Raw genomic sequence first — 22,808 nt, 5'->3', positions numbered from 1 at the left:
AGTATCACACAGAATAGTTTAACTGCCCTAAAAATCCTTTGTGCTCTTTCTATTCATCCTTCTCTCTTCCTTGGCAACCACTGATCCATTTACTGTCTCTATAGTGTTGAGTTTCCTGGAATTTTATGTAATTGGAACCATACTATATGCAGTTTTTTTCAGATTGGCTTGTTTCACTTAGCAATATGCATTTAAAGTTCTTCCATGTCTTTTCATGGCTTGGTAGTTCATTTGTTTTTAGTGCTGAGTAATATTCTGTTGTCTGGATGTACCACAGTTTATTGAATCATTCACCTATTGATGGACAACTTGGTTGCTTCTAAGTTTTGGCAATGATGAATAAAGCTGCTTTAAAAATCCTTGTGCAGGTTTTTGTGTGGGCATGTTTTCTATTCATTTGGGTAAATACAAAAAAAAGTGTGATAAGATATGTTCAGAATTGTAAGAAATTGCCAACTGTCTTTCAAAGTGGCTGTAGCATTTTGCATTATCAACGACAATGAATGAGCATTCCTGTTGCTCCATATCCTCACCAGCACTCGGTGTTGTCAATGTTCTGGATTTTAGACATTCTGATAGGTATGCAGTGATATCTCATTGCTGTGTAAAATTGCGGTTCCCTAATGATATTTGTATTGAATATCTTTTCATCATGTGCTTACTTGTCATTTGTGTATCTTTGGTGAGCTCTCTCCTCAAGTCCTTTGCCTAATTTTAATTGGATTGTTCATTTTCTTATTGTTGAGTTTTAAGGTTCTTTGTATATTTGGGATGACACTCCTTTATCAGAGTTATCTTTTGCAAATATTTTCTCCTAGTTTGTGGCTTATCTTCTCATTCTCTTCAAATTGTCTTTACAAAGCAGAAGTTTTTAATTTTAATTAAGTCCAGCTTATCACTTCTTTCTTTCATGGGTCAGGCCTCTGGTGTTGTAGCTAAAAAGTTATTGCCATACCTAAAGTTATCTAGGTTTCTCCAATGTTATCTTCTAGGAGTTTTATAGTTTTTATTTTACAGTTTGGTCTGTGATTCATTTTGAGTTAATTTTTTTGTGAGTGGTGTAAGATCTGTGTCTTAATTCATTTTTTTTTTTTTTGCATATGGATGTTCAGTTTTTTCACACCATTTGTTGAAAAGACAATTTAAAAAATTTTTTTAAAAATTTATTGGGGTTACATTGGTTAGTAAAATTATATAGGTTTCAAGTGTACAATTCTATAATACATCATCTACACATTGCATTGTGTGTTCACCACCCAGGATCAGTTCTTTTATCACCATATATTTAACCCCCTTTGCCCTCTTCTAACACCCCTCCTCCCCCCTTACCCTCTGGTAACCACTAAATTTGTTTGTGTCTATGAGTTTTTGTTTGTTTGTTTGTCTTGTTTGTTTGTTGCTTTCAGTTTTATATCCCACATATTAATGAAATTATATGGTTCTTGGCTTTTTTTGTCTGACGTATCTCTTGAGATTGTCAGGAAAAGACTATTTTTCTCCATTGTATTACTTTTGCTTCTTTGTCAAAGATCAGTTGCCGATAACACATGGGCCTGCTTCTGGGCTCTTTATTCTGTTCCATTGATCTATTTGTTCTTTCATTAATATCACACTGTCTAGATTACTGTCGCTTCATAGTAAGTCTTGAAGTTGGGTAGTCAGTCCTCTGACATTGTTCTTCTCCTTCAACATTGAATTGGTTATTCCGACTCTTTTCCTTATCCATGTAAGCTTTACGATCAGCTTGTTGATAGTCACAAAATAACTTGCTGGGATTTTGATTTGGATTGTGTTGAATCTAAAGATCAAGTTGGGAAGAAGGGACTCCTTGAAATATTGAGTCTTACTATCCGTGAACATGGAATATGTCTCCGCTTATTTACTTCTTCGATTTCTTTCATCTGAGTTTTGTAGTTTTCCCCATATAGACATTGTACATATATTGTTAGATTTATACCTAGGCACTTCATTTTTTTGAGTGCTAATGTAATAAATAGTAAAGTGTTTTTAATTTCAAATTGTACTTGTTCATTGCTGGTATATAGGAAAGTGATTGGCTTCCATGTATTAACTTTGTATCCTGCAACCTTGCTATAATAACTTACTAGTTCCAGGAGGTTTTTTTTGATTCTTTGGATTTTTTGCATAGACAATCACGTTATCTGAAAACAAAGACAGTTTTATTTCTTTCTTCCCAGTCTGTATACCTTCTATTTCCTTTTCTTATTGAATTAGTTAGAATTTCCAATAAGATGTGAAAAACAGTGGTGAGAAGGGACATCCTTGCCTTGTTCCTAATCTTAGTGGGGAAAGCTTTGAGTTTTTCATTATGAAATTAGCTATAGGTTTTTAGGTAGATGTTCTTTTCCCGCCCTCAGTGTTCATTGTTTCTTGTTTAAAAAAAGTAATTGTTTTATTTTTCTATTACAGCTGACATACAATATTATATTAATTTTAGGTGTACTGCATAGTGATTAGACATTTATATAACTTATGAAGTGGTCATCTTGATAAATCTAAAACCCACTTGACACCATACATATTATAGTTACTAAAATATTATTGACTATATAATAATATATTGACTATAGTCAATATATTGTTGACTATACTCCTTATGCTATACTTTACATCCCCATGACTATTCTGTAACTACCAATTTGTACTTAATCCCTTCCCCTTTTTCACCCACTCCCCAACTCCCCTCCCAGCTGGCAATCCTCAAAATGTACTCTGTATCTATGAGTCTGTTTTGTTTATTTGTTTATTTTGATCTTTAGATTCCACATGTAGTGAAATCATATGGCATTTGTCTTTCTCTGTCTGACTTACTCCAATCAGCACAATATCCACTAGGTTCATCCATGTTGTTGCAGATGGAAAGATTTCATTCTTTTTATGGCTGAGTAATATTCCATTGTACATATGTAACACCTCTTCTTTATCCATTCATCCATTGATGGACACCAAGTTTTCCTACGTATCTTGGCCATTGTAAATAATGCTGCAATGAACATATGGATGCAAATTTTTCTTTGTAGTACTGTTTTGTGTTTCTAAAACCCAGATAAATACCCAGACGCGGAATTGCTAGGTCCTACTTTGTTTCTTGTTGTAGCCTTCATTTTAAAATCTATTTTTGTATGATATAAGTATTGCTAGTCCATCTTTTTTTTGTTTTTGTTTCCATTTTCATAAAATATCTTTTTTTATCCTTTCCAGTCTGTGTGTCTTTTTCAATCTGAAGTGAGTCTCTTGTAGGCAGCATATGAACTTCTTTAAGTTTTTCTTGTTTGGGATGCTCTTTTGATTCTAAATGTTAGTTTTGCTGGATAGAGTAGTCTTGGTTGTAGGTCTTTTGTTTTCATCACTTTGAATATTTCATGCCAATCCCTTCTGGCCTATAAAGGTTCTCTTGAGAAATCAGCTGACAGTCTTATGGAAGCTCCCTTGTAGGTAACTAACTGCTTATCTCTTGCTGCTTTTAAGATTCTTTCTTTGTCTTTAACATTTGTCATTTTAATTATGATGTGTCTTGGTGTTGGCCTCTTTGGGTTTATCTTATTTGGGACTCACTGCACTTCGTGGCTTGTATGTCTATTTCCCTCACCAGGTTAGGGAAGTTTTCCATCATTATTACTTCAAATATGTTTTCAATTTCTTGCTCTTTCTCTTCTCCTTCTGGTACCCCTATAATGCAAATATTGGTATGTTTGATGTTGTCCCAGAGGCCCCTTAAACTCTCCTCATTTTTGGCATTCTTTTTTCTTTTCGCTGTTCTTTTTGGGTGTTTTCTGCTACCTTATCTTCTAAGTCACTGATTTGATTCTCTGCTTCATCTAATCTACTGTTGATCCTCTGTAATGTAGTCTTCATTTCAGTTATTTTATTCTTTGTTTCTGACTGGTTATTTTTTATGTTTTTTATCTCCATTTTTATGTTTCCTGTGTCTTTGTTGAAGTACTCCCTTTGATCATTGAGCATCCTTATAACCAGTGTTTTGAACTCTTCATCTGGTAGATTGCTTGTCTCCATTTTGTTTAGATCTTTTCCTAGAGCCTTTTCATGTTCTTTCATTTGGGAAGTGTTTCTTTGTCTCCCCATTTTGATCACCTCCCTGTGTTTGTTTTTTATGTATTAGGTAGGGCTGCTACATTTTCTGGTCTTAGTAGAGTGGCCTTATGCAGTATGTGTCCTGTGGGGCTTAGTGGTGCAGTCTCACTGGTCACCTGAACTGGGTGCTCCACGTGTGTCCCTTGTGTGGGTTTTGTGTACCTTCCTGTTGTAGTTGAACCTTGGTTGCTGTTTACACATCAGTGGGAGGGATTGATCCTCAGGTGGGTTGATTGTGAAGACTGGCTGGGACTACAGTGGGATAACTGTTGTTCGGGGACTAACTCTACAGAGCTGGATTCAATTTAGCAGGGCTCTGGTGCCTGCCCAGTTTGCCCTTTGGGTGTGTTGCCCGTGGAGGCAGCTGGGTGGTACTCAGGCTGGGTTCAAACAGGCCATAGGGCATGCCTGCCCCAGGGCCTCCTGGATGGGGACTTGCTGCAGGCCTAGTTCAGCTGCCTCCTGTGCCCTGCTCGAGCCACAAAGCAATCTGCAGATGGCCACTGCCTGTGCTGTGCTTAGATGTGTCTCAAGAGGCCAAGCCACAAACTGAGGCTGGCTGTTGTTAGTGCTGGGCTTAAAGCTGCTCAGCCAAGGGTATGGGACATGCCAAAGCCAGATGCTGCTTGTTTTGGTTTTGTGAACCTTTGAGAGATTTTAGGAAAATCTGCAGCATGAGCCAGACAGGCTGTTTGTGTGGAAAAGCCACTGGAAGCAGGTTCAATTGGGTGGGGTCTCAGGGAATCACCAGGGCAGGCTGAAAAGTGTTAGCACAGTTGATGGAGATTCAGATATGGTGGTGCCTGCATCTGTACTCTGGGTTGGGGGACGGCTCAACAAAGAAATAAAAGATTCTGCCAGCACTTCTGTTTGGGAGAAAGTTGCCCCTCCAGCTCTCGCCTTGAAGCCAGTAATTCAATTACTCCCTGTATATCTATCCCTGTGCCTTTTGAGCTGCTGCCCCAGTGCTGGAGCTCAGAGTGAGTGAACCCATCAGTGAGTAAGTCCATGTGTGTGCCCTTTAAGAGGACTCCAGCAGCTCTCCCTCTCAGCCACAATCTATGCTGGTTTTCACAGCCAGAAATTTTGGGGACTTCTCTTCCTTGCACTGGTTCCCTGGGCTGGGGAGCCTGATGTTGGGCTGGGACCCCTCACTCCTCAGGGGGGGGGCAATTTTTAACTATCACATGTGGTGTGGAACCAGCCTCTTCTGTGTTTCTGCCCCTACTACCAGTCTCGAGGTGGCTTCTACTGTAAGTCCTTATTTGTAGGACTTCTGTTTAGCTAGACTTCAGGTGATTCTTGATGATGGTTATACTGTAGTTTAGTTATAATTGACGTGGTCATGAAATGAAGGCAAGCACAGCATTTACCTACACTGCCATCTTGACCAGAAAATCTCCTATATAGATGTTCTTTATTAAATTCCCCTCTATTCCTAATTTGCTGAGAGTTTTAATCATAAGTGAGTGTTGGATATTGTCTAATCTTTGTCTGCATCTATTGGTATGATCATGTATGTTTTTTTCTTTAGCCTGTTGATGTGATGGATTACATTAATTGATTTTGATAGTTGAACCAGCCTTGAATACCTGGATAAATCCTACTCTATTGTGGTGTATAATTCTTTTTATATGTTGTGAATTTGATTTGCTAATATTTTGTTGAGCATTTTTGCATCAGTGTTCATGAGAGATATTGGTCTGTAATTTTCTTGCAATGTCTTTGTCTGGTTTGGGTTTTAGGATCATGCTAGCCTCATGTAATAATTTAGGAAGTATTTCCTCTGCTTCCACTTCCTGAAAAATGTTGTAGACAAATTGGTGATATTTATTTCTTAAATGTTTAGTAGAATTCACCTGTGAACCCGTCTAGCTATAGACTTATCCACATAATCTATTTCTTTTTGTGTGAGATTTGGCAGTGTGTCATTCAAAGAATTGGTCAATTTCATATAGGTTATCAAATTTGTGGTCATAGAGTTCTTCATAGTATTTCTTTATTATCTTTTTAATGTCCATGAGAGCTATAGTGATAATCACCTCTTTCATTTCTGATGTTAGTAACTTGTGTCCTCTCTTTTTTTTGCGTAGCCTGGTTAGAGGCTTACTGTTTTCGCTGATGTTTTTCAAAGAGCTAACCTTGGGTTTTATTAATTTTTTTTTCTGTTGATTTTCTATTTTCAATACCATTGATTTTTGCTCTAATTCTTCTTATTTTTTCTTCTCCCATTTGCATCTTCCTGTCTGAAGCATCATCGTTTTCATCAAGGCCTTTATTTCTTATTGTTTGTGATGCTCCCTACTTTCAGATCCTTTTAGTTGTTTATTCAGTCCAGAGATTCAATATGAGAAGGATTGAGAGGTCACGGTATTTATGGGAAAAACATGATAAAGCCTTCTCTTCTTCTTTCTACAATGACAACTATAACAACTACTAAAACTTACCATTTATTGAGTGTCTACTAAGTGCTAGACATTTTAAAAAGTACTATTTAGTCCTTGCAACACTCCTATAAGGTAATCAGTATGATTTTCATGTACACGTGAGAAAAGAAAGTTGTAGAGGTAAAAGTAGCTTGCTGAAGGCTGTACACTTTATATAAATGGAAGAGGTGGGTTTTAAGCTCGGATCTGTTGTGTAATAACACAAGAGATGTACACATAAATGAATTCAGTGCAGATGTAGAGTCATATAGAGATTGCAACGTTATGGGGATTTTGAGAACATTTTATGCTTTTAAAAAAATGTCAAGAGTAATGTATTTTGTTTACAAGAAAAATGGGATTGCCTGGTCAGATAAAGGGAATGCTTTACTCAAAAGTAGAGATTTGTTGGTAGGTGAGGAGTGGTGAGACTGATTCCATCTCATATTCATTATTGGGCTACGATAAATACTTATAAAATTGATTGGCCCTTTTGAATGCCCATATATTTGATCACTTATAAACTATTCCCAATGAGGATTGAAATGTAGGCACTTCCAGTGTTTCACTCAGCCTTTAAACATGATTTAAAAGTGATTATCACATCTTAACGTGATGTAGATTATCTGTGCTTATTACCTCTTCATTCGTTTACCTCTTATTTAGGAACATTTGGTTTGACTTCCTTTAGGAGGTAGAGATTGGGATCCAGGAAGCCTCACAGCCCAGTGCTCATGCCATGAATTTAATTTCTAGAAGTTGATTGACCCCTGAAGGCAAAAAGCTTAATGCAGAGGAGATGTATTTAATACTTGACAGTGTGAACTTTTTGAGAGGCTTAATGGGGGGAAAGTCTTTTCAGAGTAATGTGGGAACATTTGGTTTCAAGATATTTGCAATATTAAATTGTGCCAATAGGTGGAGAAGTTGTTCCATATAAAGTAGAGGGCTTGGCTCCTCTATGAGGAATTAAGAAATTCAGGTTTTTGGCATGTTGAAAATGGAATAAAAATGTGAAGTAGGAAAACTGGGTTACTTATAAATATTAACAAATAATTTTCACAGGGGACAAGAATTTCACTAACTTCAATGGTACATACATGAAACCATTATTACCTGCACTGTATTTGCAATTTGGCCATAGCACTTTTAGATCTGTACATATATATGTATGTATGTACGTATGTATTTATATCTGATTTTGTACAAAAGTGTTTTAAACAATGTGTAAAATTTTATAGAATAAAAAAATAAAACATAACTAAATTGAAAACGTGGATCAAGAAAGATGGAATGCAGTCAGGGTATTTGCACACTTTGAATTGGGCCACAGATCTGGCCTGGAGCTACCTGGCAGCCAAAGCAAGTAGGGAAACAGGATCAATTGCATGATCCGGGGTCTATATATATAAAAACAAGCCAGGTGCTAAGAGAGCTATAAAAGTCCTTCTAAGAATTAGTCTTCCTAATTCTAAGGAGTTATGTCCCTTGGGGACTCATCAAGAGCATTTGCTATAGATGATACCCTTACATGAAGCACAATAATTCCTTTCCCATGACTGCTTCTTACAATATCAGCTGTAATGCCAAAGTGTTACTCAGTTAAAGGATTATGAGGTTAGGGGGTAGGGTAAGCACCATGTGCCCAAAACATTCCTGTAGTTTAGCTTTCTGATTTTCTCATTTATTGAAGATTACAATTTAGAATCCATCAATCCTTGATAAATATTACTTCTCTGAGGGGTTTGGTAAGGATGGAGGGTTGCTGTGAAGACTCACTAATATGTTGCATGCAGAACACTTAGCTCTGCACCTGGAAGGTAGTGAGACCTCACTAAAAGCCATCCATGGAGGCCTGACCATGCACCGCTCTCAGCCAAAGGATGCAAATACCTGCTATGGTTGACTTGTGTGGATACCTGTGTGGCCTGTTAAATGCCATGGTGTATTTTTCAAAAGTCGTTGAACTGAGATAGCCTTGACTTCGCCTTCTGGAAGGATTCCCTCCAGCCTCATAGTCACTCCTTCCTCCTGTTCCAAACCTCTGTGCCCAAGGCTCCTGTGTCCTGCTGGTGTTTCTAGACTCCCTCTCGACATCTTCTCTTGCTGATCCTTCTCTTGGTCTGTTGGGATCTTCAGTGGTTTTGATGTTCCAGAGAACACGGCTGCTCTAGACTCAGCAACCCAAACCAGACTCTCACTGTCCCGACCTTTCTAGAATACTGATGCCTAGATCAGATTTCCTCTCTTTCCAGACAGGAAGATTAGACCATAGCCATTCAGATTTATGGCTTCATTCTCAATCAACTCTCCCTAGTTTCTGTGAATCTGTGACACATTCATAACATTTTCAGAGCAGCATCTGGGCTGGAGGGTGATTTGAGAAAGATTCTCCAGCTCTATCCGGTCACTGCTTGGTTTATTCATGTCCATACTCTCTGCCTTCAGACATGGGATCATTTCCACCTCTGGACAGAAGTGACCAGAGGTCCCTTAGTCCACCTGCCCAGTCACACACACACGCCTCCGTGCATCCAGCCTCCTGCGATTGTCCACTGCACTGATCACAAATTGTACTCAGTAGGATGTTGCAATAATTTTGCATTCTATACCCGAGGATGTATTTTTGCTTGTTTCTGCACACTTGTTGGGAGATGTGCCCCGAATTCTGTTTTGTTTCCATTAACCTTTTTCTGAGAAATTACTGACCCTGAATATTGGAGCCGCAAATGGATTCTTTTAACAAGTATCCTGTCAGGATGCAACCTCTGTGTATTATGTGGCTTTTAGTCTGCAAATGCTTCCTCTTAATGCATCGATTCCCTTAAGAAGTATTTATTTGAGTAACTTTCCCTGTATTAGGATCTCAGGAATACTTCTGTCTCTGTGGTTTTAGGAAACCCACAGTCAGAAGAATTTACAGTTCACTTATTTTTACAGCTGGCAGTAGCTATTTAAAATCTTGCCTCTCACTCCTACCTACTTGAGATCTTCCCAAAGCAATGATTCTTCTTATTTCTCCATAGACTTTGTCTTGATCCTGTGCACTTGGTCTTAAGTGAGATATTTGTATCCTGACATATTTTGCATGTTTCTGTCATCCTTGAGAAAATCATGCCAGTTCTTTCCTAGCTCAGTGAAAAGTGGAGTCGTACCACTATCACTTAGCTTCGCATTAGAGACTGTATGTTGAAATAAAGCAGCAACACGATTTTGATCTTATAGTAATATTACTCAAATGGGAGCCTCTTTAGTGGTCACTGCAACACTAATGTCTACGGAATGGCTCTCCAGTGTCACTATTAGAGGACAGGTCAGGACTGGATATACTTCTAGAAAGCAGGCCACAGCGTGCAGTCTTGGATCGTTCATTATTTTCAGGTGAGGTTGCCAACCACTTGGGACCCTAAAGCAGCAGGCCTGTGGAGACCAGTCCCATGGGGGCTGTCCAGTTGTCTGAGATTTTCAGTGGTCAGGTCTAGCAGATATGTAGGGAGTTGTCCTCCTTATAAGCCCTATTTGTCTTACTTCTTTATTTTCTATTGTGGTACAAATGAAAAACAACAACAAAAGATCTGGTATAAACATCACTTGTTTCCTGTCAGTGAGTACAATTTGAAAGTCAGGCTCTTGGGTGTATATTTTCGTGTGTGTGCACGTGCATGTGAAAATGGAGGGCCAGGCAGGGCCACAGAGAAGAGACAGTAGGAACTGGAGACTGCGGAGTGGGAAAGGAATATAACCAACTGAAAAGGTGCTTCCTAATGCTCTGCTGGAGAGTCAGCCCACAAAGCAGAATGAATGGTGTTTCAGGCTGCCCCCGTCTCACTCTAAACTGCTTGCACTGTTCTGACTCCTAAAGCTGAGTTATCGGTGACAAGTGAAATTAAGCAGCCCAGTTTGTAGGTAGCAGGTTGGACTGCAGTGAACTGTCTCAGGAGTACTCGGCCTTCTTAGAAGGCTGAGCAGAGCTGACTCCATGGCACAGTGGGTGCATCGTAGCCTTTCTGCACTCTTTACTCTATTTGTATTAATGTGGTGTAACCTGTTGTGATGCTGAATGCTGACCGAGAGTAGCGGCTCTAGGAAAGACCCTTCAGCATAACAACATCATATTTGTTTTAGTTGTACTGGGAACAAATGGTAACTGGAGTGCAGACAAACTGACAGTCAGGGAAACAGTTTTCACTTGATCAGTTAATGAGTGTTTGTGTTAGGCAACAGCTAGCAGGTTTTTCCGGATGGGATAATTTTCCACCACCTTTTATTTTATGCAGCCAGGATTTGTCAATTTTGGTCTCATTGGCTCCTCCATATGGCAAGAGCAGCCTTGAATGAGCAAACCAGCAACAGAAAAAGGAAGGGGACCTTCTACACCAAAGTGATATCTACAGAAAATGAAGTTGAGAGATCATTAGTTGGTGGAAGGGACTGGATCAGGGTGAGATGCAGTGAACATACAAAACAAAAGGAGAAGGGAGAACAAATAGTGTCTTACAAAGACTTAAATAGTAATGAAAATAGAGTGAAAGAGAAGAGAAATGGAAGAAAAGGAATTCAAAACGAGATAAAAAGGAGGAGAACAAAATTCAACACCTTCTTTAATAATAGGTGATAGAAACAAAATTTCTGGTGTAGCCAGACAGAAGTAGAGGCCATGAAGTATGACTTACAAATGATACACAGGGAACACTTCACAGAAAATGGTGCTATGTGTCCCCCACATTAGTAATAAAACTGAGTCCAAGTCTGACACTGGGTGGAAGCAGGCAAAAAAGTGTCAGGAGCCAGTGGCTGAGAGGCTGGGGTCTGTGTTGCTTGCATGTATGCTGTGCCCCAGCAGAGATGGTCTGGAAGAGCTGCCTAGTGACCTGTTTCACAGGGCAAAGTGTAGCTTGTTTGGAGAGGTATGAGAAGGGGACGGAAACTGTCTTCTGTCTGCTTTGTGTGAGGATGGTATAGGGGAAAGAGGAGAAGCAAAGGAGGAGCACAGATAGACGTCACAAAGCTTATCTCTACAACTCTGCTTCCTCATTTCAAAAATGGTAAAATGTAATAGTGTCTAACTTGAAGTCCTTGTGAAGATTAAGAGAGTGTTAAGGTAATTAAACAAAGAGGCCATTAGACTGATGTGACTCTAGTCCTGTAGGTAACCAGACCAAATCTAATCCTGTAAATGCCTAAAGTTAGATGGAAACCTAAGGACAACCAACCAACCACAGCCAATTAGACTTTAAGCTAGAGCCAATCAGTAATTTCCTTATTTTGCTTCCACCTTTTCTCTATAAAAGTCTCCCCTACTTTCTGTTGGTGGAGTGCTCCTAATTTTCCAGTTTGGCATGGCCTGATTTGAATTGATTTTTGTTCAAATAAAGTCTTAAACATTTTAAAATGTCTCAGTTCATCTTTTAATGAGAGATAATACAACAAGGTTCCTAGCTCAATAAATGTTAGCTTTTTTTAGTACCCATATGCATGGTCTCTAAAACTGCACAAAAATATTGTTAATGTAGCAGTTTTATAGAGTGAAAACATGAATTGCAAAATAGTACTCACAACAACAACAACAACACACACACACACACACACACACATAAATGGAAAGGACGAATTGTACTGAAATCTTAAAAGTGATTTACTTTTGGGAAGTGGATTTTTGTTAATTTATTCATTTTTCCTATGCTTGTCTATATTTCTACAGTGACCATTAGTAACTTTTGTAATAAGCAATATTTTTAAAAAACTGTTGCAAGAATCAATGCATACAAGGTCCATTATCAGTTCTTTTTCTCATGCCACCCAAATATGGATTCAAGAAAGTCTAACATTAGTCCTTATTCTCACCCTCCTCAAATGTGGATTCATTCTAGTTGGGAGCTTTGATGGCCACCAAACTGGTGCCTTCCAGCTCAGACCGAGAAACACATTTGCATTCGGGTGAGAACTGGGAGTTACTCTGTCCTGTGTTTCTCACCTGTGCTTTAAGAAAGTCACCTGAAATTCATAACAAAAGACATTATTTGCTCCCAGGTGAGCTGGTTAAAGGAGCCAGAATTGCAGGCAGTCTTGGATCAGGCATGACTTCCCATGATCTGCAATAGGAAATCTAATTATTTAGAGGGCTGTCTCTTTGTACATGCTTTATTAATCTGTGGGCCTTGCTATAACAATTGGTGTTTAGCTGAGGTAACCTGGGGGTGACCCGTGGAGCAGCTGCTTCAGACTGGAAAGTGCCACTCTCCATCTGGGTATGCATGGGAACCCCTGGGGATGGCTGGGAGTGCCTGAAAACAAGCATTTGTTAGAGGAGGGATTTGTTAGAGGAGGCTTTCCCGGACTCTGTTTGGAAATGAAAGATGTCATGTTGGTCTCCATTGCCTCTCTGCTAGAATCCAGTGAATCACATTGTATGAAGTAGTGGAATCTGGGTGATTTTTGGTGGTGATAATGGTTTTGAGGAGCAGGGAGGAGGGTGGTGATGTTGCATCCAGTTAGGCGGCCACAGTCCAATTGGAAATTAATGACAGAAGCAAAGAAAGAGTTAAGAGTTAGATGTCTGTGCCTCTGAATTGCTCTCCACCTCAGCTTAAGCACTGTTTCATATTTTGATCTGCTTGAGCACGTTCTGATTTTGGGCAGCAATTCAGCCTTGTCCGTGGTGCCAGAGGCTGTGTATGTAATAGAGGCATCACATGCAGCGACAGGCTTATAGAAAAAGCAGTCTGCACGGATACAGATCACACTGGAGCATTTTCATTGAAAAGTGTGACACGGGTTGTTTTTTGCATCCTAGTGCTCAGGGTCACATCCAGTGGCTGTCCAGGAGTGTGTGACAGTGATGCTGATGGGAGTGGGACCCACTTCCCAGGGTATCCTGGTTCTTAGTGCACAGGCAGCATGTCTGGGGCAGCTTCTTGAGCAGAGGGTCCAGGACGGGAGACACAGAATCCTGAATACTGGACACGACTCTGATCTTTTGTCAGAAACTGACAGTGCATGACAACTGAAAGCTGAGATGCAGGGATTGTTCACTCACTTTATTCCTCATTCTTCTTGGCTTATTGCTAGCTCATTCTCAAGGCTCCCGGAAGGCAGAAGGCAGAAGAGGGAAGAGAGGAACTCCCAATGTGGTTTCCCTCCTTCTTTATTAGTGGTTGTATTAAAAAGTATTGTGGTGGGGAGACTAATAGTAGGAATAGACGGATGTTGGATAGTTTTGGGTTCCAATTATCTCTCTACCTTCATTCCCTCTATGATTTACTGCTAGTACCAATGAATACCTTTCCATACGTGAAGGTTAGGGCTTATAGCCTTGAATTATATATTTAGTGTGGAAAATTTGCATTAATTCGTTTTCATTTTCAGTTAAATTGATGAGGAGATGGGCCACTCAGTGTTATTCCACTTTGATTTTTGCTGAGGCTCTTTAAATGTGCTCTGCATTGACTGATAGATAAATCGTATCAAACATTCACTATGTGCCTACTATGCACCAATCCCTGAGCAGAGATACAGGGTGACCCAGCCAAATGCAATGCTGCCTTCACAGACTTTAATCAGAAGGACAGAAAATTACCAAATAATTAGGATACAGTGTAGTAAATAGTCTGATAAGGGAAATGCTACATGCCCCAGAGCATGTAGGACAGACCTTGGGGGGATGAAAGGAGATATTATGGAGGAACTGACTTCTGAGTTGAGACCTAAAGATGAATGGAGTTAACCAAGAGAAGGGGTGGGGAGAGACCAGTGTTCTAAGCAGAGGGACCAGCCTGACCAACACTTCATAATTCATTTCTACTGTGCATATATATTTACAAGTCACAAGTGAGAAAGAACTTCTCTTATAAAAATCGTCTTGGAAGATGATTGTTAACAGACCTCCTGTCAAGTAGAATTTCATTTATCTCCCTCTTACGGCACGTGCCCATTCGACTTTGTGTTATGACGATCTCAGTGCATCTCCAAAGGATCTCTGCTGGCTCTGGACGGCCCTAATTCTCTTTGTGTCTTTCACAAAGGGGCGTTTTGCACCTGGGTTTATTGCATGTTGAATCAAAGAATACACAGATTCAGGACACATTGGAATCAAGTCTACATCCTGAAACCAGTAGCAAAGGAGTGTGTGATCTCAACTCTTTGGTACTATGTGGATTGGCCAGTGGCCTTCTGACTTCTCTGAAGATTCTGGTTCTTGGCCACTCTACTCAGATCTGCCATCCTTCTTTCCGTCAGACTGAGCAGGCTCAGCTTGGGATGGGCACGTGGACCTATTCCCTCAAATATCTCACTGTAGCTACTTTCAAGTTGTTATGATTGTGGGCCCATACACACATAGCTCATTCAACAAGTATTTTAGTACCATTCATTCCAACACAATTGAGAGTTTTCTATGCTGAGGCTCTGTGGTAGGTGCTTACAATATAAGGATGAATAAGACAGGACCTCTGCCCTAAAATTGCTAGCAAGTATTATATGTCAAGGGTCCAACTGAGCTAGAGATGGTGGGGGTGGGGTGGGATGGAGTGGATGGGAAATCCCAGCCTGTCATTTTGGGCAGCAGTTCTTCACAACACAGAAAGGGAACATGGACTTTATTCAGGAACTTCTGAAATAATTTCAACAGGAAATAGGACCTGGCTCCATGGGAGATTATAAACTTCCCCCAACTTCCTCTCTTGTTAGTTGGGATGAAGCTATTTATAGTCTTTCACACTGAGTTCTTTTTGGGTTCTGGACTGGGTGCGGCTGAGGTCATTTGTAAGACTCACATCCATTTGGTAGACTGGTTCTCTCTTTAGTGAAAGAATCAATGTGCCTCTGTGATACTGTGATACAATAAGAGATACATATTTGGTTTTTGTCCCCAGATCCTGGCACAGAGCTTCTAAAACTTGTAATTTTCTGAGTGAGGGGGATGATAAGAGCATCTTTTTTTTTTTTTTTAAGTTCTTAGTTTATTTGTCCTCTCATGAAAAATCTGGTCAATCACCACAAAGTCACTGATGAATCTTTTACTCCTTCTGTCATCTAATCTCCACATCACTTTTTGCCAGCACCAACATTAGGTTTGCAGTCCCCCTAACTTTCTTCATTCTATTCTTGCGTTCCTTTCACTGTTTTCTTGAGGCAAGACAGGCCATGTCTTGCAAGTCTATGTTTGGGTTCATTTTTCTTTGCGTAATCCAAGGAATCATAAATCACGCCAAAGCCAGTTGTCTTGCCACCACCGAAATGGGTTCTGAATCCAAATACAAAGATGACATCTGGTGTGGTCTTATACATTTTGGCTAGTTTTTCCTGAATTTCTGTCTTAGGTATTGTTGCCTTCCCAGGGTGAAGGACATCGATGACCATGTTTCCATTGAAGTCGTCTATTGGTCATGAACTTCCTAGTCCGAATAGTTACTATGTCATTCATGATGGCGGCGGACCTTCAAGCAGCCAGGGAGGAAAAACGATAAGAGCATCTTTTGGTATATTAACCTAAGGTTAAAAAGTCAAAATGAGTAGCAACAGCAACAAGCACTTATTTGGGATCAAAGAATTGCGATTAGGGGAACATAGGTTCTGGCAGAAACCCAAATAATGTCCCGATTACAGGATGAAAGCAAGGGGTTTTTTATGAGGAAAAGGAAAGGAATAATTACATGAAAAAATTCCTATGTGCTTATAAACTGACCTCACCACACAAACCAGTTCATGCTTAATCCATCAGAGCAAACTGCATCCATTTGTTCAACAAATAATGGTGCAAACTTGCTGATTTGAAACAGGATGGTAATAGAACAAGTTCGAACACCACACACAGCATGTGCCCTTTTTACCGAGATCCAGCCACTTTTCTTGGATAAATAATTCTTGGATCATTATAAGCCTTTAGTTAATTTATAGAGCTCTGAAAATTTTTATTTGGACATGTGTTTTTTTTATTTTTAATTTTTTAGGAACCTTCTGTTTTCCATAGTGGTTGCACTGCTTTTCATTCCCACCAATGGTGCACAAGGGTTCTCTTTTCAACACATCCTTGCCACCCTTGCTGTTTGTTGACTTATTGACAAAGTAACTTTTTTTTTTTTTTAAAGATTTTATTGGGGAAGGGGAACAGGACTTTATTGGAGAACAGTGTGTACTTCCAGCACTTTTTCCAAGTCAAGTTGTTGTCCTTTCAATCTTAGTTGTGGAGGGTGCAGCTCAGTTCCAGGTTCGGTTGCCGTTGTTAGTTGCAGGGGGCACAGCCCACTGTCCCTTGTGGGAGTCGAGGAATCGAAACAGCAACCTTGTGGTTGAGAGCCCACGCTCCAACCAACTGAGCCATCCAGAAGTTCAGCGGCAGCTCAGCTCAAGGTGCCATGTTCAATCTTAGTTGCAGGGAACAGAGCCCACCATCCCTTGCGGGAGTCGAGGAATCGATCTGGCAACCTTGTGGTTGAGAGCCCACTGGCCCATGTGGGAATCGAACGGACAGCCTTCGGCGTTAGAAACACGGAGCTCCAACCGCCTGAGCCACCGGGCTGGCCCTGGACATGAGTTTTTTTTTGCCAACTTTCTCATTGCTTTTATGGAGGAATGGATTTTTGGAGGTTCTCACTCCACCATTCTCCAAGGCCTTCACTCCAGTCCCTTCATTTATATTTTGTTCACTTATTAGCATTAAACTAATGCTAATAAGTGTGCATACACCTGTGCATACATGGGACAGTGACACTGTGTGGCTGCCTGGCATGCTTGGCCTGCAGCAATGAGTGTCTGAGCACCTGCCGTTTCAGTGGGAACTTTTCTTAACCTGGAGAGGAGCCAACAGTTAAAGCCTGGAAGGAGAGCAAAGGGAATACCAGTAGCTGACAACAGTGGTCGCAGGTGTAGAGTTTCTGGGTAAGCGCTGAATGCAGTGGCTCCAACTTATGACATTCAAAAACATTCCATAGCTGCAGATCACTTTCGTTTGATTTCACAGTAGAAAAATACATCAGACTGTTAAAGTTCTTATCCAGACTTTTTTTTCAGTTAAGTTTATTGGCGTGACAATGGTTAACAAAATTATACAGGCTTCAAGTGTACAATTCTATAACACATCATCTATACATTCCTTGTTCTGTTTTTAATGTGAATTTGGAGGCTTATGCTTAGCGATAGAGGATCCACTGATGCTTTCTCAAGTTTTTTCCCAGGACCTGCTCTCTTCTCTGCCCTGCTCTTCACTGACCATGGCCGAGGCTCCAGCAGTGATCTTGTCCCCATCTTCTCTTTCAAGACCCGAGTTCAGAGTAGTGAATTCAGACAGTGTCATTGTGACCTGGGAAATACTTATATAGATGACTAGTTTTTGAATTTATTAACTTCAAAGGATCAAATGAGAGAGGCTAGACAAACAGATAGTAGTTGGTGTAAGAAGGCTAATTTGAGTGCAAAATATGGAGTTATTTCCGACAATAGAAGCTCTAACTCTAACTCACTTGTCCTCTCTTCTGTTTTCCTCATTTTCCCTGGTGGAGTGAATTTTTCTTTCTGTAGCACTCGATACACTTTTGCCTTCCACCACCTTCTCATTTCATTATAGGCATTTATTTACATGTCTGTCTACCTAGTGCTTCTCAACCAGGGGTGATTTTGTCCCCCAAGTGACATTTGCTAATGTTTGAAATATTTTTGTTTGGCACCTCTGTAGAGGGGAGTGCTACTGATATCCAGAGATTAGAAGATATGGATATTACCCAAACCTTCCAAAGTACAGAACAGCTCCCCGCAACAAAGAATTATCCCTCCCCAAATGTCAGTAGCGCTGAGGTTGATAGGCCCTGCTCTAGTCCATGAGATTTGAGGGCAGGAAGCTTGTAGCTAGGCATATAAGACATAATAATAAATGTAAACACGTTGGTTGGTTACAGAATAGAGTCTGTTCATTTCTTATTCTTTGCAGTTGCAACCAGTGGTTTGAGGGCTGGAAATTATGTATTTAAATCTTTTGTTTTCTAGGTTACTCACTGAAAGGGAAATCTGGAAAGATCAAACAATTCGTTTATTCTTATGAATAAATGTCAGAAAGGCATGAAAAAAGCTTACCTGAGGGGGCACTGAGGGCAAGCTGGGAAATGAAATCCATACAACATTTCTTTAGCAAGGCATCAATCAGTCTTACCTTAGCTGGTGGGGCTGGCAGGCCTCAGTCGTCAGCAAAGGCACAGTCTTTTATCTGAGTCTGTTTTACTCTTCAGTGTGGCTTTTGGAGATAGACTTGATTTACTGCTCTCTATTCTGGACAGAATCTCAGGATAGCACAATATGGAGAGACGGAGAGCCAGACAGCCCAGGCACAGATGGCAGAGGGATGGGAGGGACACTGAATGGAAGAGAAACTTTCTGCATCCCATTTATTCCTATGTGAAAAGATGCCATGCTCTTGCGCTTTGGAGCAAAAAGATAAAGAGCATGGAGGAAGAGACAGCTCGACTCCCCAGATTCCTAGGCAGTAGACATCTCTGCTTTTGCAGAAAAAACAAGCACAGGCCTGGTAACACATGCCTGCATCCTGCACCTATCAGTGTCCTGTTGAATATGTGTATACACAAAGCAAAAGCACGGGCTTAAGAAATGTTTGTTGAAGGGACTTGTGCATAAAGGAATTAATGAATACATGGTTTATGAAGAGATGTGGGCTTTAGTATCAATCCAAGTAGTAATTTGTATTATATACCTAGCATTTTCTGTTACAGTTTGTAATATATATATATATTTTAGGGGGGGAGTGCCTTTTTCTGTGATGTTGATCAAAAATGTCTGGTTCTCAAACATTGTGAGCACAAGTTGAAAATGTAAATTTCTGATTTCTGATTCAGGAGATCTGGCAAAGCAGAAATAATTTTTAACAAGAATTTTAGGTATCCTGGAGGAAGGTAGTCCATAAAGTGTTAGAACAATATTTTAAGTTTGATGAATTAATTATTTGTTAGAAGTTATCAAAATGTACATGATGCATAATTGTCATGGTTCCTGTGCTGCTAGTGAGAGGAGTTTTTCATATATTTTGTGTGTTTTTGTGTGTGTGAGAACTGACACTGCTGAGGTGGAGGGAATTATTCCTCACTTTCCCCAAGTCTTCTTAGGACTCTTATTAGATGCTCCTTTGCGCAATATAGCTGCACCCCTCCCACATCTTGGGGTGCAGAGTAGTCCAACTTTGCAGTGGTTTCTGTCCACCTCTGCTACCATCTGGGAGCACATGGGATTGAATGAAACTCACCCCCTGGTGAAAATCAAACTAAAGACAGATTTCATGGAAGCAGTCTTTAATTCTGCTTACAAGTATCTCTGCCTCAAACAGAATCAGTGAGGGCTTTTATTTGCAAATGAAAGAATGCACTCTATGCAATCAAAGCACAAAAGGGATTTATTAAAGAATATAAGGAAATTCACAGAATCTTCAGGTGAATGGTGTCATGCGGGAGACCCTGCTCGCTCCGCCATTTGTCATGCGGGGCAGCCTGCGGGGTCTCTAGTCCCGCTCCCCCCATAAGAACGCAGGATATGGCTAGGACAAAAAGGAACACCCACGGAGCCATAGGTAGGTCATACCACTATAGTCTCGCTGGTGGCACTATAGTCTCACTGGAGGCTGGAGTCACATAACGTGCAACCTGCTGTCCGCTTGTCTGCCTGCCAACCAACCAACTCCACTCTTGACTCGACTCTCGACTCACTCTCTCGACTCGACTCTCCAACCAGCGCAGCCACGGCAGTTATATCAGTGGCTAATTGGCTAACTGGTTACAGCTGTCGGTCAATCAGCCACAGCTGATGACCATCCACTACCCGAGTCAGCACCCCTCCATGTGAGGCCGAGAGCCTGGAAACTGCTCTCTGTGACTCTGTCCCCACAGATGGGATGCCCTGAAGTCAGGAACAATGCTCAAACACACTTGGGATCTGCTCCAGGCATGGTCTGCTGCCACGGCTGTGGGAACAGACATAGCAGCTCATCCTTCTGGTGCCAGGACAGGACACTAGAACCCCCGTGTCCTCTGCACTCCAAACAGGACACTTCCTTTGCCACACTGCAAAAGCACTGAGTCCATGTGGCTCCTGCTTCTGCATGTTTCTCTCATCTCCCTTCAAAGCTTGTTTCACGCAGGTGCACGTGATTATGGACTCTACTAAGTCACACGCCTGTGCAGTGGTATGTTGAAGCTAGCTCAAATCAGCTTATGAGACCTGACTGTTAAGTTTCAAGGACTTTATAGGCCAGTTTTTAAACTGTTGGTAACTTGAAATAGGCATAGTAGGAGTGTTCACACCATAGAAATTGGCAAATGCTACAAATCGGGGCTTTTTACCTCCCTGGAAAGCAGATTGTGAAACATCTACCATGACATCATTGCAAAGGATGCTGGGTATTTTAGTCTCACATCTTTTTAGGGAAGGTGGACCCCATGATATGTGAAATTCTGTGGATACATAGGAATACTATTTAAAATACGAGTATGCTGTATAGCCACTAAAATAGCAAACCGTTCATTTCAGGCTTTCCTCTAAACGACTCCCTCATTAAACTGTCTTTTGATGTCTGATAACGTAGAGTGAGATAGAACTGCAAATGTTCTTCAGGTTATAACTAGAATTTACAGCCTTGTCTCTTCCATTGGACACCCTGCCAAGCAACTCTGTTTTCCCTGAAATAGCTCCCACTGTTTATTAAAAGACGAAAGGGAAACATGTGGCCTTTTGAAACATGAATGTGAAGCACTGGGTTGTGACCATTCCGAGTACAGTACTCTCCTAGGTTTGGGTCTCCAGGAATTATTCCCAGAAGGGAAGTAGAGAGAATAAATTCCGAAGATCAAATAATGTTGGAAATGTGCACACAGCAATTATGGGAGAGATGTAGCAAGGGGCACCTCCATTCCTAAAAAGAGCACAGAAAGGAAGAAACTAATTGGCAGGCTCAGAAGTGGGAAATCCTATCGATATAAGATGCTCTCCATGGGGAATGAAGAAATCGGGCAGGCTGGGCTGTGAAAGTAGAAGGACCACTGGAGGAATTAGTAAAGGGGGAGAAGGTGCAGACCCAGTGCCCTCTTTCCCTCCCACGTTCTTATCTTCTCTAGGCACGGGGAAGCGTCCCGGAACTTAAGGGAAGGCAGGAGTTCTAGCCTTGCCCAGGACAGAGAGCTCATCTTGACAGACCAGACCTGCAGCCGGGCTGCCCCCACTTCAGTTCTTCTCCTACACAAGCATTCCAGGAGTGTTAGCCCTGCTGTGGATGCAAAGAATAGTGGCCAGGCTGCATGGATGCCTAACCTGGGGTGGCAGGGATGTTTCTGGAGCCTAGGAGTAGAGACGCAGTCCTAGGTTCCAAGCACAGAGTTTGGAGATGTTTTGTGAAGGACACATAGGTAGTCTTCTCTCAGCCGTAAAAGATGCTCCCTCAGTGACAGCAGTGGCAGCAGCTGCTGTGATGTGTACAGACTGCTCAACTCAGTTGGTGCTGCAGGGGGCCTTGAGCATCAGTGGGGAGCTCCTGCTGGGTAATAGTCACTTCACCCGCTGCATATTAAAATAACAAAAATGGCACTGATCATAAAAGTAATATGTGTTTTTGTGGAAAATTTAAAAAATATTGAGAAGTATGAAGAAAAAATTTTTAATTAGTATTATCTTGGCTTTTCCTTTCAGTCTTTTCTCCTATGTATTTATATTTGGTATGTTGTCAAGGTCATACTATATGTTGTGTAGGTATATATTTTTCTTAACCTAATATCATAAGTATTTCTCTATGTCATTATGTTTTTTCATAGCCATTTAAAATAATTGCATGATATGCCATTATCCATATATTTATATACATCTATCTGAATATCTGTCTATCATCTATCTGTCTCTATCTTCTATCTATCTATCTATCTATCTATCTATCTATCTATCTATCTATCTGTCTAATGCATTATAAATAAGACTGGGATAAACATCGATCTGTGGACATTTCTGATTATTTCTTTAAGTTAGATTTCTAGGATAGAAATAACATTAATAAGTATTTTAAAGTCTGTTGATATGGCTTCCTCAACTGACTTCCCAAGTTATCATCTAGTTTGATATGTTGGGTACACCCTAATGTTGTAGTTAAGTGTGAAGAAGTTGATTTACATTCTGACCCTGCCACTTCCAGCTCTCTCATTTGGGCCTCTAACTCTCTTTTCCTCATCTGTAATGTGGGGCTAGCAATGCCTGCTTTACAGGTTTGTTGTACGGGTTAAATAAAAGAACACATGCCAA

The 22,808-nt window shown here is 40.6% G+C and overlaps 1 long non-coding RNA gene and 1 pseudogene across 1 annotated transcript in view; one reads left to right on the top strand and one right to left on the bottom strand.

Annotated features, from left to right (window-relative positions):
• Positions 1-22,808, top strand: part of LOC141571106 (uncharacterized) — a 230,181-nt gene that overhangs the window by 24,898 nt on the left and 182,475 nt on the right. The gene's annotated exons all lie outside the window — the stretch shown is intronic.
• On the bottom strand, positions 15,582-15,960 carry LOC141571321 (small ribosomal subunit protein eS24 pseudogene; annotated as a pseudogene).

The sequence above is a fragment of the Rhinolophus sinicus genome, chromosome 16 (genome assembly GCF_057876585.1).
Source record: "Rhinolophus sinicus isolate RSI-liver-muscle chromosome 16, RSI-T2T, whole genome shotgun sequence".
In the NCBI taxonomy this organism is placed as follows: Eukaryota; Metazoa; Chordata; class Mammalia; order Chiroptera; family Rhinolophidae; genus Rhinolophus; species Rhinolophus sinicus.
Note: the sequence above shows the minus strand (reverse complement) of the source record. Positions and strands in the feature narration are given on the sequence as shown.